The sequence below is a fragment of the Vulpes lagopus genome, chromosome 24, assembly GCF_018345385.1.
Source record: "Vulpes lagopus strain Blue_001 chromosome 24, ASM1834538v1, whole genome shotgun sequence".
NCBI classification, from domain to species: Eukaryota; Metazoa; Chordata; class Mammalia; order Carnivora; family Canidae; genus Vulpes; species Vulpes lagopus.
Window position 1 is genome coordinate 53,412,241 of NC_054847.1, and position 12,901 is coordinate 53,425,141.

General features: G+C 38.2%; 1 pseudogene; it reads right to left on the bottom strand.

Annotated features, from left to right (window-relative positions):
- Positions 1–2,429: 2,429 nt before the first annotated feature.
- LOC121481904 overlaps positions 2,430–12,901 on the bottom strand; it is a 76,285-nt pseudogene continuing 65,813 nt past the window's right edge.

Sequence of the window (12,901 nt, forward strand, 5' to 3'; positions counted from 1 at the left end):
TGTTGTTTTCAAAACAGTTCATCAGGATAAGTAATACTGTCCACAATATCCCTAATTCAGATGAGGAAATTGAAGATGGTAAGTCTGAATGACTAGTTCTATGATAGAGTTTGTCAACATATATCATCATCAACTCATAAAATTTTATTCTAGATGTCTGTGATTTCATTGTATTCTTTGTCAAACCAGATAAATTCACCATACTTTTCAAGAGATCACCTAGTGATATTCAGTATTTGTTAGTCCCTTTAGTTTTTTCATGTCATATTGCCAATCAAAGGAATTATTTATGAACTATTTATTATAAATCATTTACATTTATTTTAATGGAACATATTTTAAGATGGCTTTACAGAAATTTCCCAGTATTGACCAATACAAAGTGTAAGAGTTTGTTTACCAGTCCATAAGATTAATCGCTGTCCATAATAACAACGTCGTGCTGTCTGTTGGGAACTCTCTAAACTGAACCTTCATTATCTTAAAAGAGAGTATAGGATAGTATGAGAGAAAATAATCATAAGTCTAGATGCATCTAGACTTCTAGATACCACAGAAGCATGAAAATGCAGTTGACAAACTACCTCGTTCTCTATAATGACTGCATAGGATAATTATAGATATTCCCAAGGCGCTTCAGAACTTGAGCATGTTTTTCTAAGGAAATGTTTTTATGGTTTATTTCTATGATTATATTTTCTCTATATTATAGTCCATAACACTCATTCCATAAACTTAGCTAAACCCTAATTCTTGTGATATTGGCTTAAGCTCTATTTAATAATATGTAGGCACATATATGTATATGTGTATGTATATTGTATTTGTAAAATTGAATTCTCAGTGCACACCTATAAAGGAGTTACCTTTACTTTTTCCAGTTCAGAATTTTTATAGCCACTGTCATTGCCTGGCTGTCCTTGTATTTTAGTCTCCATTATTAAACAAACTCCTTAAATTTGTTGCCAATCCAGGTCAGATCTAAGTTTGCCATTGTCTCCTTAGACATAAAATTTTAGTGACATTTTATTTTTCCCCAATTCTTTTGATATGCTAACCAAGAAGAAAAATTAGTTGAGTTGAAGATGATCACTTGACCTTGGCTACACATACCCCTTCTTCATAATATCTCAATATTCCTTGCTGGAAAATTCAAGAATGTTAAGCCAAATTACAATAAGTTGTTAGCTTTATAAAATTTATAATCAGAGTTCAGAGTCAAATATTTCATTGTACCAGTAAGTAATTGTATATTTCCTTATATATTCTGTGTCTCTGAAACTGTGCTCTTATATAATTCAAATATTTAAATCCAACTGTTGTCACCAAAAGAAAGGTTATCAAAACCTAAAAATAGATTTCTGTTTTTTCCATAATGGTTACATGTTGGATCAAAATGATGTTATGTAAAGTTCCTGATTACATAACAGTTGTGGAGAAAGAAATGAGAATTCAGAAATCCTCCAGGAATTGCTAATACATCTGGATACATTTTCTATAAGAGAACACAGTAAGACTATTATAAAAGCATTGTTTTGACATTAAATGCAATTTGAGGGCAGAGGGATATAAAATTGTCTATAACTTTGAGAATCACATTAAGATTCCAAAACTGATGGTCTACATCTATCACTGCTGAGTTTTTGTTACATACTCATTTATATACTTCACTATAAAAATTTGCTAAAGTCATTTCAGTCTTTGAAAATATGAATAGTTATTATTAGTAAAGAAAAAAGAAAACAGAGAGAATAGAGAAATGTTTCTCAAAAAAAGACTTTCAGTTTAAAATTAGAAAATAATATGGAGTATTTAGACTGTAGAATGTAAGAAAATGGCTGGTAATTAAGTATCTTTTTGGTTACACTGTCATCCTTTGGGCAGTTCCATTCCAAAGGTGACATTGTAATTCTAAGCTGATCTCAAGGAGCTTTGGCTTAAAATTATAGAGATGCTTAAAAAATGACTCTTCCATTTTGTATGTAAAATTTTATATAGTATATGTATGTCATAATGATAAGCCAGGTATAGATTATTGTACAACGTATGCAGAGAGCAGATAATAAATCTATAGCAGTTCAAGAAATTTCTGTAATAATGGAAATATTCTAAAATCTTCACTATCCATTACAGAAGCTAGCCCCATATGGCAAGTGAACAACAGAAAAGTGGCTAGTGCAAAGGAGAAACTGATTTTTTTTTCCTTTTGATTTGTTTTATCAAAGGAGGGAATTCCCAATCCATTCAAAAGAAAGTGACCACAGGTTTTATGATAAGACATGAGTCACCTGGCTGGCACCTTCTGCTGTAGTCCCAGTGGGGCAAACTTAGTACTCTGTTCCTGCACTAAACCTTACTTCCTGCAAGAGGAAAGGTGTATAAACACCAGCAGTTTAAAAGCAAGCCAGTCCTTGAAACATGCCTCCCACTCAGTGGAAGGGCCGTGGTCTGTCCTCATCATTGTTGCTGGACTGCACCTGAGCTTCGAGTTGGGTTTCTGAAATTCTTGCATTGCCCCGAACTGTTCTTTGAGTGTAAAAAAGGATGTAGGTTTGAGTTTTGCACACTTCCTCGACACTGCATACATTGAGCTTTGAGTCATTGCAGTGGACCCAAAAACCTGGTCAAAGACGACATGGACCCCAATCTTCTCTCGATGATTACGGCCAGACCACCTGAATCTTTTAAGGTGCAGCCGGAAGACCTGAGGCAGTCTGTTGATCATTAACTGCTTTCTAGCTTCACTCAGAACAAGGGGTTTGGGATGGATTTTCATCGTTTGCTGTTACGCTGGTCCCAAGCGTAGATTCTCCCTTCCAGAGCCTGTCTCGTGACCTTAGCCAGCTCCTCAGGGAGCAGGCTCTCTGTCTGATTCAAAGGGACAGACCCCTTTTCTGCGCAGTGATACCGTTCAGGGAATTCCAGGGACAGGTCCCAGAAGGGCTCAGTGGTATTGGATTTGCAATTGCATGACATACATGTGACCCGAGGGGCTGCCCGTGGACTATGGTGTTCACTACCTTTAAGACCGGACTGGTGAGCTTCCTCCGGGAGAAGGGGATGCGGGTCCGGCGCGTGCTGCCCTCGGACTCGGGCTCTTGCTGCGCTTGCGCAACAGCTCGCAGAGCAAGTCCTGCGCGTCCCGCTGGAGGCAGCCGCGCAAGGGGCCTGCGGCTCCGCACCGCTGAAGCGCGGCGAAGGGTGACACCGGGCCCGCTTCCCGGACCACATGACTCGGAAGACGGTGCAGCTCGGGGCGGGGGAACGTGCTTCAGCTCGGCTCCTTGTTCGTGTGAGTTCTAGGCTCCTGCTGGTGGAGGCGCCGCCGTCGGAGCAGGGGCCCCTGCGCTCGCACGCCGAGGGGGCCGCCTGCCGCGAGCCCAGCCTTCCCGTTGGGGGCCTTGGGCGGCAGCTGTTGGGTCTGGGAAGGGTCGAGGTACAGAAAACACTGGTGGAGCTTCTGGAGGTGGCTGAGCACCTGCAGGATGGAGCTCATGTGGCAGGTGCTGCCCAGGGCGGGCGCAGCGTGGCGGTGGGAGAGAAACTGAATTTTTAATTTGACTTTAACTTAACTAGTCACATTTGACTAACATATACTTAATTGAATAGCACAGTTGAAATATCACACTTCCATTTTAAGCATGAAGAAATTGAAATGCATAGTTAATTTATCCACAAATACAGCAAAGAGACACAACAGGAGACACCCCATCTTACTTATGAGCTTCATGTCCCTTCTTCCTTTAAAAACAGAATTATTTATTTGAGCTCTCTTAAGGATAACAGTATACTGTGGGGCACTTGGGTGACTCAGCCAACTCAGGTCATGATCCCAGGGTCCTGTGATGGAGCCCCATGTCAGGCTCCCTGCTCAGCAGGGAGTCTGCTTATCCCTCTCTCTCTGCCCCTCCCCCTCTCATGCACAGGTGTGCTCTCTCTCTCTCTCAAATAAATAAAATCTTAAAAAAAAAGGTAACAATATATTTCAGGCGAATAATATATAAAAACTGGATTTTAAAATGATATGCTGACTCAAGAATGTGTGCTAGCTAATGCTAAGGTGGTAATCATTTTGCACTATTCAAACGTATCAAATCAACACATCATTCCCCTTAAAGTTACATAAGGTTATATGTCAATTATCTCAAAAGCTGGTTAAAAAAAAAAAAAAAGAAAAAAGAAAAGAAAAGAAAAGAAAAAACTTAAGCTGGCAAAAAGACATTGAACTGTTTTTTTCACATTTTATTTTCCTTGTTGTTTTAATGGTACCTTGTCCTCACAATATCTTGGAGAGGGTACCAAATGAAAATCAAAGAGATTGAACTATGTCTCCGTATCAGCATTGGACTTGGCCTCATAAGCTCATAATTGGGGGTATAGCTCCTCTTTATCACAGCTCTACTAGAAATATTCAGCTGTGTGCAATATATTGAACCGATAACAGAGACAATGGGAAAAGTTTCTACTGAATGGCTTGATGTATTTAGTACATGTAAAATTCACAAGGATAACTTTAAAAATGCAGACACTGGTTAAGATTAGAAATCCTAACTTTAGCTCAAGATTCAGTGGGCCATAGGTAGAAACTAAAAATCAACATTTTAACAGTTTCATAAGTAATTCAGCTGGAGGTGTTCTATTTTAAAAATTCAGTTCAGAGTTGAGAGCCCTGCCTCCATATTCCTTAAGTTTGATACTTGCCTTCAGACCTGGGGCAAGATAAATAATTACACCCACCAAACCTCTGTTAACCCAACTGTGAAATGAATATAAGTTACATGGCAAAATCAGGTCAACTCATAAGTGATGATCATAAATTATGGAGAAATTAAATGAGAATCTATAGTAAATGTGCTTAGCACAGTACTGGGCACAGGGCAGATGTATAATAAACATTTGATAATTGTTTTTCAGAGCTTTGTTGAGATATAATATGCAAAAAGTAAATTACACATGTTCAAGGTATACAATTTGTGAGTGGTGTGGAGATTCTTTTAAGTCATAAATTTGAAGCAATTATAAGGTTTGCTTCATTTAGTTTTCCTCCTCTCATGAATCATCATCCTCAGTTGCCTGAAGTCAGATGGCTTGAAAACTCTTGTTTCTTATATTGTGTCCTGATTTTTTACTGATTTTAGGCAGGAGGGTAAATCCAGTCCCCCTTTTACTTCAACTTGGCCTGAATTGGATATCCGATTGTAATTATTGTTGAGCCAGCTCATATACTTATATGTCAGCAATGTCCAAGTCCTAAATATAAGGCACTGAGAAAGAATGAACAAGTATGTCAGACCATTCTAGCATATCAAGAGGTATCTTCTGTCTCTCCCCTTTTTTCCAGAAAATTAATTTTCCTATACAAAATAGCTTATGGTTCTCAATTGCTCAGTGACTAGACTCTCAACTGATGTATGTCTTTTTTTTGTCAAATTCATTCCCTCTCCCCAAAATTGCTGATAACATATCAGCACTGTTATCAGCGTCTTCTTTGACTTCTAATTACAGGTAACCATGCTCTGTTGGAGAACATCACACAATTTATCAATTCAGTGTAAGGTAATTCTGTTGGACCTTGGACCAACAACTGGACTTAGGAAAGAAATTAGGGGAAAGTGTAGAATTAATTTCAGATTTGGTTTAAATGAACAATGTTTATCAAGGTCATAAGACTATTTCAAGTATGTTTTATAGATCTTTCATTCTGTGTATGTACATTATAAAAGTAAGCCACTCCACTACTTGGAGGCCAGTATTGATTTATATGGATATAGTGGGTGGAGTGGATTTAAAAAGGAAGAGAAGTTATAATAAATAGTTTTATTTTGGGACGCCTGGGTGGCTTGGCGGTTTAGCACCTGCCTTTGGCCTAGGTGTGATCCTGGAGTCCCAGGATCGAGTCCTGCATTGGGCTCCCTGCATGGAGCATGCTTCTCCCTCTGCCCGTGTCTCTGCCTCTCTCTCTCTCTGTGTCTCTCATGAATAAATAAATAAAATCTTTAAAAAAACAGTTTTATTTTTAAAAAGATATATGTATATATATATATTTTTAAGATTTTATTTATTTATTTGGAAGAACAAGAGAGAGCGTGAGAGCAGCAGACAGAGGGAGCAGACACCCTGCTGAGCAGAGAGCCTGACTTGGGACTTGATCCCAGGACCCTGGAACCATGACCTCAGCTGAAGGCAAATGCTTAACCCACTGAGCCACCCAGGTGCCCCTATCACAAGTAGTTTAAAGTAATTGAATGCTTGCCTGAAGTTTTTGTAATAATATATAACATTCTAACAGTCATTTAAGTAGTAGGAAAAGGAATTTTTTCATTAGAAAGAGAAACTAAAAGTATGTGCTTTTAGTATACAATGCAGGGAGGCCCGAGAATGTTTGCACAGTTAAGAAGGAATTCTCCTAGAGTCCTGGAGTGGAAATGAAAGAAGTATCAGAATGGAATAAAAACAATTAGAATGTCTATGGAACAACTTTCCTTCCTGCAGAATATGCTGTCTAAGATCATTTATGGTCAGTAGTCACATCTCCAAGGTGACAGAATGACTTGTGGAAGACGTGTACTCACACTTTTTCAGGACTTTGGTAAGTTTATATTCAATCATATACAGGCTATGAAACTTCATTTCCTGTTTCAAAACCATAATTACCCCTTAGCAGCTGAAGCAAAACGTTCAACAATGTTTCCTAATGCTGCTAGACCTCACTCGTTCTTCACAAAAGTTTACAAGGTTCTTTACAAAACCTTGAAATTCTGATGTTTCATGTATCAGAGACAAGTGATTCAGAAAGCACTCAGTGAGAAGAAGGGAAGGGAGATGGGACACACTTCTTGAAGAATTTGCTTTGAGGTTATGTTATCAAGGGCAAAGTTGCATTTGATAAATAGTATTATCCCATATGCCTTGATAATATGATAATGAGCTAAATCTATCACTAAATGATTAAATTTTGATCATGTGTGATAGGAAGATTTTCCCAAATGTCCAAGACTTAATCTTAGGTCACCAAATATTTATGATGGCCAGATTGGTGCGAATCTGAGAATGTTTATGTAACTATAACTTGAAGTTCTCAAGCAGGCACTGTGTGACCAGGAAGCAGAGCATACAAATTTGCAGAGGAAGAAATTAACGAAACTTATGTGCAGAAGCTGAAGGAGAAATGCAAGGGTGGTGCATGCTACAATCTAGGTCGCCAAATATTCTTCAATTCCCAAATTCCTTGGGTGTTTGAATCTGATGAAATAGCTCCACTTTCCACAATTATAATAAAAATAAGTCATTTACTTATTTTACTTGTTTAACAAGTTTGTTTATTTTACACATATTTTCAATAAGGCTTCTAATTAATTCATGGTAATAATGCCCTCCTATTTCCTTCAGTTATTAAAACCCACAGTATTCTATCTTAGTTACCTGACCCCATTTCCTGCATGATGCTCTCCCCAATGTTAAGTCCTCATTAATATCTTACTCCTCTGAACATCATCACTTACTGTCTTCATTACTGATCTTGACACTGAATTACACTTGCTTTAGAGGATACTTTCATTCTGTTACAGGAAACTTTGATCTCTTTAGCTAGTTCACAAACCCTTAGAAGGCATAGAACAGACTGAGATAGACTTACAGTCCTGTAACCTTACAAGTTTTATATTCATATTGAATAACATTGAACTATGTTGATTACATGAATTACAATTGTGAATATCATAGCTAAGCAATTTGCCAGTTACATTCTACTTAAGAAATAGTGGTATTTTCTATTACCAGTAGTAGCAGGCTATTAGAAATGATTTATTATTATTATTATTATTATTATTATTATTATTATTATACAGTAGTCCCCCACTTACAAGGATTTGCTTTCCCCAGTTAGTTACCTCACCCAAGTCAACTGCAGTCCAGAAGCAGATGATTCTCTTTCTGGCCTATATCAGAAGATCAATAGTAGCCTAACATTACATCACAATGTCCTTCACCTCACTTCATCTCATCGCATAGGCATTGTATCATCTCATGCCATCACAAAAAGCCAGGTGTGTACAGCATAATAGGGCATTTTGAGAGAGAGAGACCATATTCACATGCATTTTGTTCTAGTTTTTTGTTATAAATGTTCTATTTTATTCTTAGCTAAATAAGAAAGCTTATCTCTTACTGTGCCTAATTTATAAATTAAACTTTAAAGTAGGTATGCATGTACAGGAAGAAAACAGTATACATAGGATTCAGTACTACCTCTGTTTTCAGGCATCCACTGAGGGTTTCTTAAGGACCTTGCATTTTAATTTTCTCCATCTCAGCTTTTCTTATATATAGAAACTTATAACTCCAGTGTGATACATGCATATGAGTGTATGTGCCTTTGTGTGTGACAGAGACAGATACAGAGACACACTGAAGAAGGTATAGATTTTGCTAAGCTCATTTTCTGAATGTATCAAGGAATTGATATCTTAAGAGTCTGGTATAAAGAAAAATGAGACCATTCACTTTCAGGTCAGTAGTTTGAATTCAGCTCAGCTCAGTATTAACTCTAACTATGAAATATGTGTTGTTTAGGTTGGTTCCAGAATAAAAATAGAACAGCTGCCCTATTCAGAGCTGAGAGCCATCCATATTCTCCAAATCAGCAGCATACTATTCATGACGAGTGAGGCTAAATACAATAAGATGCATTAAGGTGGCTTATTGTAGCACCTTCCTCAAGCAATATGTAAAATATTCTAAATCTTCTCAAACTATTTTTATTCAAAACAGGAATTAAACAGTTTCCATTCTGGTTATACATCAATAGTGGAATGTATGAGTCTATGCTTTACTAAGACTATAGAATTGGGAGCAAGATCTTATTTTGGCTGTAAAACTGTGCTGTGAAGTAGGAAGTTTGCATTGTGGATGGAGAACATACCTTAAAATCCAGTGTTATATTTTTCATTTTGATTTTCTATGATTATATTATACCTAGGTATAATGCCTTGGTTCAATGTAGATGCTTCTTAGTATTTTTGTAATGGATGAATGGATGCCTTGATGGATGGATGGACGGATGGATGGATGGATGGATGGATGGATGAAGAATCTGTGAGCTAAAAATGGAAATCGAATCCATACTATATCCAGTTATTTTTATATAGCTTGAAAATATATCAAGAAAAGCCTGAAGTATAAAGGACACAGTGCTCTTAGAGAGTGCCTGGAAGAGAAAGCACAAATGGAGAGAGACCTCTTGCCCTTCATCCATTTTCTTCCTCTGAAAAAGCTATATTATCCTTTCTACTTTCTGTATTGAAACTAGAAGCAATATCCTTTGTACAATTCAGATTCTACATTTCCTTTCCTCTTGCTTCATCTTACTTCACAAGCCTTTATTTAAGTCTGATTCCTCTTAAGTCAGAATGCATTGAGTGTTTCATGTACAGAAATGTTGTATGGGCACTTGATAAATGTTTATTGAAATAAATTGGATAAGTTGTGCTATTTTTCATTCATTCCTTTCCAAAATACTTGAATCTAGGCTGTTCTAAACATGGTTCTTGGTACCAACAAAAATCCCTGCCTGAGAAGCACAATAGACAGATAACAGCCCATATAAATAAGCAAAATTCTGGACATAGCCTGGAAGAGATGTGTTGAGTGGGGGGAAGGGAGATAATTATAATTTTAGATAAAAAGATCAGAAAATGCCTCACTGATAATGTGACATTTGAATCAAGACCAGAAAGTGCTAAGGAAGCTCACAATGGGATGACCAGATAAGAATCCAGGTGGACTTAAAGGCAAATGCCAAGACCTTGAGTTGGGAAAGTATTAGTATGCACAAGAAACTGCAAGAGGGTTTGTGTAGCTGGGACAGAGTCTATAGGAAGGATTTAGCATGCTTCAAGGTAACAGGGCTTTGTAAATTAAGAAAACTGGTTTGTACTTGGATTGAGATTAGTAGCCACACAAAGGTGTTGAACAGAGAAATCTCATGATCTGACTTATATTTTTCCGAAGATGCTCTGTTGGTTGCGAAGACTGTGGGAGCCGAAAAAACAATGCAGATACCACTATTGTAATCTAGAGGAAATTTGTCACTAACTTGGACTGGAGGTGGCAAAAAGTGATAACAATTTGAATATAGTTAGAAATAGAGTCAAATACACAAGTCAACATGTAGTCAGGTATTTCGAAGAGGAAAAGATAAGATATAGACAATCACATAATACAACCATTTGAGAATCTGGAAGATGGCCTGTCAGGTTTGTGTTCAGAGAACCCGGAAGTTGCTAATGGCTTCCTGTCAGGACCTATGAGAAATAATATTATCAATACTGCCCCAGCAGCAAGGCAGTGAGAAGTTTGCATCTATCTCTTGTGAAGAAGAATGGTATGGCATTTGCCCCTCTTTACCTTCCAAAACTTAAGCGCTATCCCCAAGGGACTCTGCTGGGAATGGCATGTGGGAAACATAGAGGTGGTCTGGAAGGGAGGGTAAAGGGTACTGAGTGGATCTAGCCAATTGACAGTTTAGATGTGAGGTGAGGAGAAAAACACATCAGAGACAACACCAGGCTTCTGAACTGAGTCAAATGGAATTCCCATTCACCAAGATGGGAAAGCAGATCCAAGGTAGATTCTGTACTCAATTTAGGAGCTGTTTGATTTTTAGGTTAGGTATCCAAGTAGAGATACCAAATGGATATACATATGTGGAAGAGGTGGGACCAGGTTCAGAATGGAGATATAAATATGAGTCATTAACAAGTAGATGGTATTTGAATTCAAGAAAGTAAATGTCATCAAAGTGAGGAGGTTCTAGAGCATCCAGTGTGGTGGAAAGAAAACTCTCCCCAGTCCTGAAGGTCAAGAAAATACTTTGAAAAAGGAGAAAGGAGAAATAAAAATACCATAAAAATACTATTGATGGGTCTGAAAACCAAGAATTGATCATAGGATGGAAGCCATTGATATACTTGATAAGAGGGATTATGGTAAAACGAAAGAAGCAAAAGCCAGATTGGAGAGAAATTGGAGAAATTTCAAGTTTTCCTACAAAAGAATGACATGATACCTGGAGGTGAGGAACTGGGAACCAGAGAGGGGGGGTCTTATTTTCAGGTTTCAGTTTTTAATGGGAGAAATACCAGCAGGTATTTATGCTAATGACAGAGATGCAATCAGAAGGCATAAGCTGATGCTGCTCAAAGCAAGGTCTAGAGACAAGCAGCACCAGCAGCACTTGGGGCCCTGCAGAAACTCAGAGTCTCAGGATCAGAATCTGCATCTAAGTCAGGCAATGCCCGAGTGATTTGTGTTCACAGGAAAGTTTCGGAAGCACTGACCTATCGCACAAATGGAGGGATTGGCTTTAGGCAGAAGAGCTTGTGGTTCACCTCTGGTAATCAGAAAGAAGATACAGTCCCAGATGCCAAAGAGGTTGAGAGCTGTGGTATTGAATATGTGGACTTATTGCCTGATTGCTTCCACCTTCTCACTTAAATAAGAAGAAAGGAAAAAAAAAAAATAAGAAGAAAGGCCATCAACTTAAATGAAGCATGGGAGAAAAAGACACTAAAGCTTAGATAATATTACTAGTGGATCAGAACCAGTCTACCAGGCAGGTGGGAGAGAAAGTAGACAGGGAAATGAGGTATAACTGCCAGGTATTATCAGGGTCCCTCCCCAGTGAGGTGACTGATGAGTTTAATGCTGTGTTGTATCCAGATCTAGTTGCAGAAGGTAATTGTTTCCTATGGCTGCTGTAACAAATAACCACAAACTTAGTAGCATAATGCAATTTTGTTTTACACTTCTAGAGGTCAGAAGTCCAAAACGGGTCTCCGTGGGCTAAAGATGTGGCAGGGCTGTGTTCTTTCTGTAGGCTCTAGGGGAAAATCAGCTCCCCTGCCCTTTCCAGTGCCCAGAAACTGAGCCTATCTCTTGGTCTGTGCCCCTTTCTTCCATCTGCAAGCTAGCAACATCAGACTTAGTTTTTCTCACACTGCTTTCTCTCTGGTTCTCTCTTCCAATTCTCTCTTGCACTTTTAAGGGCCCCTATGATTCCATCTGACCCACCTAGATGAGCTCCCAGTGTAAGATTGGTTGATTAGCAATATGAATTCTACCTTCAACTTTACTCTTTGCCCTTGCCATGTAAACATATTCACATATATCTAGGATTAGGATGTGAACATCTTTTGGGGAGCATTATTCTGACTGTCACAGTGTGGTACTGTCAGGAAATAGAACATACTCCAGTAGTGGTTTTGCCAAGGGAGGTGTGGTTGAAGGGCAACTATCTGAAACAGATTAAGGAGAGTTCAAGGATGCTGTGCTGGCTCACACTGTGGGACGAGGTGATGGAGAGGAGGGGAAGGGTCACTGGTGAGACCAGGCCAACACTTTGGAAGGCCAGGTGCTAAGAGTGATCAGCTACAGGGATATTGAAATAAAAATGACTCAATTTGTGTAGCAATTCACTAAAGGAGTATGTTACAGAAAGCAAAAGAATCTTAATTTCATTTTTTAAACAATTAGCAGAGTGTTGGCACATTGTAGGCTTTTACTAAATGTTTGTGGAATATATCTTATAACACTGATTTGTGTATGCAGAGTTAAATCAAATGCAAAGCCTGGGGATTATATGACCTAGACTCTCAGAATTAAGAATCTAGGCCATATTATGTCCCATAGGAAAATTTAACTGGTGTGCGTTTGGGTCTCATAGGCTGCTATTCCTATAATACACATATGCTGGCACCTTCTAAACCAGCCTTAACACATCCTGATTTTACCTTTATTCTAAATATTTTTGACATGAAGGATCTGCTAGTTCTGGCTATCAAGACATAATACTTCCTAATTACACTCATCTTTAGTTAAATAAATATCTATAATGAAAAAAATC